Source organism: Montipora foliosa, chromosome 8 (genome assembly GCF_036669935.1).
Source record: "Montipora foliosa isolate CH-2021 chromosome 8, ASM3666993v2, whole genome shotgun sequence".
In the NCBI taxonomy this organism is placed as follows: domain Eukaryota; kingdom Metazoa; phylum Cnidaria; class Anthozoa; order Scleractinia; family Acroporidae; genus Montipora; species Montipora foliosa.
In genome coordinates, this window is record NC_090876.1 from 40,017,974 (window position 1) to 40,023,919 (window position 5,946).

A 5,946-nucleotide genomic window follows, 5' to 3' on the forward strand; every position below is an offset into this window, starting at 1 on the left:
ACAAAAACTCTGACCAGGGTGGGAATTGAACCCACAACCTTCGGGTTAGATCACCGCTGCTCTACCGACTCGGCCACATTGTACAAGGTCAGACCAAAAAAAATATTAGATCACTGCTGCTCTACTGACTGAGCTACAAGGTCACACCAAAAAAGAGCAGCGGTGATCTAACCGGAAAGTCGCTGGTTCAATTCCCACCTTGGTCAGAGTTTTTCTCTGTCCTTGTGTGGGCCCATTTCCACCAGTAGGGCTAACGCTCACATGGTTCATATGGGGTAGATAGTTAGCACTTCACATTACACTCTAATCAGTTAAGTCTGTCCAACCGGAAATAGAGTTTGTTAGATTTGGTCAGGTTTTTCTCAAAAGTTCGTCCAGTGTCCTTCCCTGATTTGTTTGGAAGCAAGTGAGAAGAGTTATTTTGCATTTTTCCAGTGGAATTTTTTTCATCTTTCAGCTTTTTCATAAATATTTTTGAATTCTACTTCAGTTTATAGTTCTTTCTCACATAATGTACTGGGTCAGAGAATTATGATATGGTTTCAAATCTAAAAACAAAATACTGCTCACTGAATTAGTTTTCGAGATACTTTTCAAACACCAAGTTTTAGAAGGTATTTGAGCAGCACTGTACGATTACCATAGCAGCAGTTGGGACCCTGCAAACACCCTTTAAAACATTGCCTCACAATAGTATTACACAGGTATGAAGCTGTAACCCTTTTTTAAAGATTGGAATAATCTTTTTCCATTGGACACACGACTATTAAGAGTTGAAAATCCTTTTGAGCTTCCTTAAACTGAGAAAACAATTTATCTTTTTATCAGTGACCACAGTTCTGTCTTTCTGTAGAGTGATCTTTTCCCTCTTCAAACAATTGTCTATCTAGATTAATGCTGCAGTGACATTTTGCATTTTGCCTGAGTATAATATTTATGCTGATTTCAAAACCCAAGCAGCTGGATACAGTTGAACAACAATAATAATAATAAAAATAATAATAATAATAATAATAATAATAATAATTATTATTATTATTATTATTATTATTATTATTATTATTATTATTATTATTAGTGTTGTTGTTGTGCAACATACTTGCACTATAGAAAGAGTATGCTGTTTCCTTCTTTCTGTGGGAAATATGAATAAATAGTACAACATCAAATCAGTTAATAATGGGTCATTTTTTGAGGTTCTATTTTGTTTCCCTAAATATAATAATATTTATGCTGATTTCAAAACCCAAGCAGCTGGATACAGTTGAACAACAATAATAATAATAATAAAAATAATAATAATAATAATAATAATAATAATAATAATAATAATAATAATAATTATTATTATTATTATTATTATTATTATTATTATTAGTGTTGTTGTTGTGCAACATACTTGCACTATAGGAAGAGTATGCTGTTTCCTTCTTTCTGTGGGAAATATGAATAAATAGTACAACATCAAATCAGTTAATAATGGGTCATTTTTTGAGGTTCTATTTTGTTTCCCTAAACTGAAATATTGTGCTACTTTTTCTGATGTGTCCGATAAAGCTGATAAAGTAATAAAAAATATTGAAAGAATGTGAATTAATTATTAAAAGTTGTCACATTTTTGGGATCTTTGCTGTAAAGAGAAATATCAAGGTTAAGATTTTATATTTGCAGAGGTACAACTCAGAATATTATGTACTACCTGGATCCAAACTCATGTTACTATTGGACAAGATTTCTTTCAGCATTGTTTTAGAAACCTCAGGACTCTGTTGTTGCTATTACTGTCTAACACACAGCACACTTTTGTATGAAATATGAAATAGCAAACAAGAATTTCCTCTTTTGTATGAAATATGAAATAGCAAACATGAATTTCCTCAGAGCAAAATTAATGTTGCTTTAAAACATTAATGACAGCCCAAATTTCCGGGGCTCATAAAATATTCACAATCTCTTTCCTATGTTCTTTGCAACTGTCTTTAATCTTTTTTCACGTTCAGATTATTGTCCATTATCCAAGTAAAATTATCTCAAAGGAATTGCCAGCACATTTGCACAGCCTGGGTATTGTCCTTTGCAAGGCTATTAAAGAATACATCAGCTGTTACTTTGGCAGCATTCAGAAGCAAACGTTTGCTCTCAAGATTAGGTTTCAGCCACAGCAATTGATACAAGAAATCTAGAAATAACCTCGACTGTGAAAAGGGGGCAGAATAAAAATAATTGTCAGATCAAAATTAATCACTGCTATTTTAGCTGAATCTGACAGGGAAACTCCAGGGAGGACATCTTTAAAAAAGTCTCGCACACTTGGAAATACGCTATTGTAACGATACCTGCGAAAGGTTCAGCGTATTTCTCCGCCGATATTCCGAACGATTCCCTGTACATTTTGTGCTGTGATTGAGACTTTTCTCCTCGAGCAAAACCTTGCCAAACGAACTAGGCGAGTATGGCGATCAAGTGATTTCCGTGTAAGAAGACACGAAACGACTTCACGGCCTGCCGACCTCTGATTGGACAGAAAAACACAAAGAACTTCTGGCACCGATCAGAATTGAAAATGACCTCTACCGTTTGGTCTGGTAAGGACGTGTCCCCAGGGGCTCTTCTCGCCCTCTTTTCTTAGTCGCCATTTTCTTTTGCCGGTTTAGACTTCCGCTTGCCCTGAGCTCCGCGATCTGACCCTGGGTCTCCGAGGATGAGTCATGTGTAGTTTATTATGTCATCAATTTTCTAACAAAAATCTTGAATATCTCTGGAACGAAGGAAGATATTCCAAAATAGAAAACATCGTCCTTCATCATTTTGAAAGGTCTTTAAAGTAGGAAAAAAATATATATATATATTTTTTCACCTCATAGGCGCTTTAAGCGAAAGGGCACGTTGAGTGAGCGTGGACAATGTGAGAACCAGCGAGCCATTCGAGCCATGACTTCGGGTCATGCGAGTCAACATGCGAGTCACGGTTACTGAAAGCTAACCGTTTTAAAATCATGGGAGCTTAGACTTAAATACTGTTTATCAGCGATAGTTGAAATGGGTGCTCAGACTTGAATGGGAGACTCGCATGACTCGCATGTCTCGCTGGCTGGCAGTTTGTTAAGACTCACATTGCGTCAAGAGTGACATGAGAACTTACTTGGAAAGCCTTTGCAACCGGTGAACCGTGAGCCACGAAGTAATCAAAGTTGAGAACTGAAAGTGAACAAAATTTCGATTGATGGTGCAGTTACTTATGAATCAAAAGTCACACTCAAAGAGATCGGGTGACATTTTGACTAATGTCCGTTGCAAACACAAACCTCAGTCGGACGAAAACTAGCCTCCCACGCAAACACTCTTTGGGCTTCGTCACGCGTTCTTGACGAAGCTCTAATTGTCTGACTCGTCTCCAGTCATCTCTCTTGGTCTTGGTCTTGGTCTCGATGTGTGTGCGTGGTACTAGACGAAAACCGAAGAATAAAAAACAACGCTAAGCCGGTTTCAACAATATTCTTCCTTCTCATCATCTGCGAAAAGTAAACGAAGTATCCAATTCGAAAGATTGGCAAGATTTCCGCACAGGTCCCTACTTCATTATGCATACACTTCTTTGCTTCAAGAAAATAATAGCGATAACAATAGACGTCCTTTGGGACTGTGGCGCTTTGTTCTTTCTTTTTAGAGGTTTTCTTTTAAAATTAAGCTAACATAATACCAGAGGTAATTTGCATAACCTACCAACACGCGGGGCTAAATTAAAGGCATATTCCAAGATATTTAAAGACTTCAGGTCACACAACATTCTGTAAGATGTAATGGATTGTTCAGTCGAACCGTTCACAAGAATCTGCTGGAAAGGCGAAGTTGTTTGCGTCTAGAATATCACATTCTTTATTTGTCTGTTTGCTTGTTTGCTTGTATTTTCCTAACCATACCTCTTGTCACCTCTTGTAGTACAAATTGGAACCCCGCTATAACGAAGACCCCGTTATAACGAACAACATCTGAAAGCCCGGCCGAATTACAGTAAAATATGTGAAACGAACCCGGCTATAACGAAACCCGCTATAACGAATCATCTTTTGCCAACGCACAATTTACCCCGCTATAACAAATATTTTGTCCGGTCGCACGTAGCAGTCACATTTCAGTAGAAATCACAGCTTGCTAAATTCCGGCGGGTTTTGATAAATACGCGTACCGTACTATTAATTGCAGTGTTGAATTTATGCCGATTTATGCTTCAGCGTGCTGACACGTTACTTCCGAATTTTAAAGTTAATTGATAGTTTTGTTTTGTTTCGTTTTTTTTTAATTTGATGTATTGATTGTCAGCGCGTTACACTTACAGTTTACATTATCAAATGAATAAAAATAATATTCTCTACGAAGAGTATTGAATTTTTGGTAATTGTTATTTATTAAATTACCCCGCGATATTTTTTTATGTTAACCAGATAAATCGTTATAACGAGGACTTCGCTATAACGAACATCTTTTTTCGGTACCGTGGCGGCACTTAATTCGTAACAACGAGGTTGCACTGTTTCCCTGCTAGCAGAGGTCTCTCACGAAGAGGCAAAATGCTGCTCCCAAACAAGTACTTTTACTTAGCGCACGTTAGGTTTGGAAGAGAGATACGATTCTCGCACTCATCTGGACAATTTGATGAGGAAATGTTATTCATTCATTTAATAATGTTATTACACAGTTTCCTTACAATGCAAATCCAACGGACAAGGGCTCAAAAAATAATTATCCACATTGATTGTAAGTACGACATAAAAACATAATATCCCCAGAACTTGCTTAAGACTTGACGTAAGAACTATGGTCTGAGCCAACTTTTAACTATGAGAGGGTGGTGTGAAGTGCGGGAATTTTTTACCCATGTAAACCATGTGAGAGCGTTAGCCCTACTAATGAAAACGGGCCCACTCAAGGACAGAGAAAAACTTTGATCAGGATGGGAATTGAACCCACGATCTTGGGGTTAGATCACCGCTGCTCTACAGGCCGACTGAGCTGTAAGGTTAGACGGGAGAAGGTCGTGGGAATTGAAGATGTAAAATTCCCGGTAATTAGTCAGGGGCAACCAACGACAGTTTCGGAAAATATCTGTTCGGAAGACGATTTGAGATCTGGAATTTTCGGAACATTTGTTGTAACATTTCGTGCTTGCCTGCCTGTCCTAGGATTTTCGAACATCTAACAAATGGTATAATTGCCGATTTTTAACTTATTTTTCCCTAAAAAGATCACCTAGAATTTTCGGGAGGCTTTTTCTGGCTGAAATTTTCGAAAAGGTAAGTTTTGATCCCTATAATTTTCGGATCACTAGACTTTCAGCTAGTAAATCTTAACAGATGAAAAATCTTTAGGGGATAAAAATATGACTATAACTACCGTTTAAATACCAAAATACGTTTAACAATGCTATGTTTAAGTGGTTTTGAACTATATCCTCGTTGGGTGCCCCTGATGAATACAGTGTACAAGTTTATGCAAACGTTGGGCGTGTAACACTTATATTTCGATATAATTATAACTATGAGAGGATGATGTGAAGTGTTTTTTTCTACCCATGTAAACCATGTCAGCGTTAGCCCTACTTACTAATGGCCCTAATAATGAAAATGGGCCCACTCAAGGACTTGGGAGTGTTTTTGTCACGTGACACCTCATCGAAGGTCATCTTCGCTACTTGACCGGCGTTTCCATGATTAAATATTAAAAGGAGGACACGGCAAAAATACTGCACCGATCGGAATATCATTTAGTCGGAGACTTGATGGTCATAGTTTTAATTAACCGCCAGCGTAACTCGGCTGAATAGCCGGCAACGTATCAAGAATAACCTAACCGGCTAAGGGATGATTCTGTATACTTTGCACAAGGTCCCTTTTCTGCACTGATGAGGTTTCTTTATAGATATTGATCAACTATGTATACCTACCACTG

At 37.5% G+C, this 5,946-nt stretch overlaps 1 protein-coding gene across 2 annotated transcripts in view; it reads right to left on the bottom strand.

The window, feature by feature from the left end:
* The window catches only part of LOC137968161 (methyltransferase-like protein 27), a 28,560-nt gene extending 25,116 nt beyond the window's left edge, over positions 1-3,444 (bottom strand). The window contains exons 1-2 of one of the 2 annotated variants that reach the window (XM_068814791.1): positions 3,306-3,444; positions 3,143-3,198 (exon numbers count right to left, since the gene is read on the bottom strand). The gene's annotated coding sequence lies outside the window, so the exon portion shown is untranslated. The remainder of the gene's footprint in view (positions 1-3,142; positions 3,199-3,305) is intronic. The other variant, XM_068814790.1, reaches the window with a different exon arrangement.
* Positions 3,445-5,946: the final 2,502 nt, after the last annotated feature.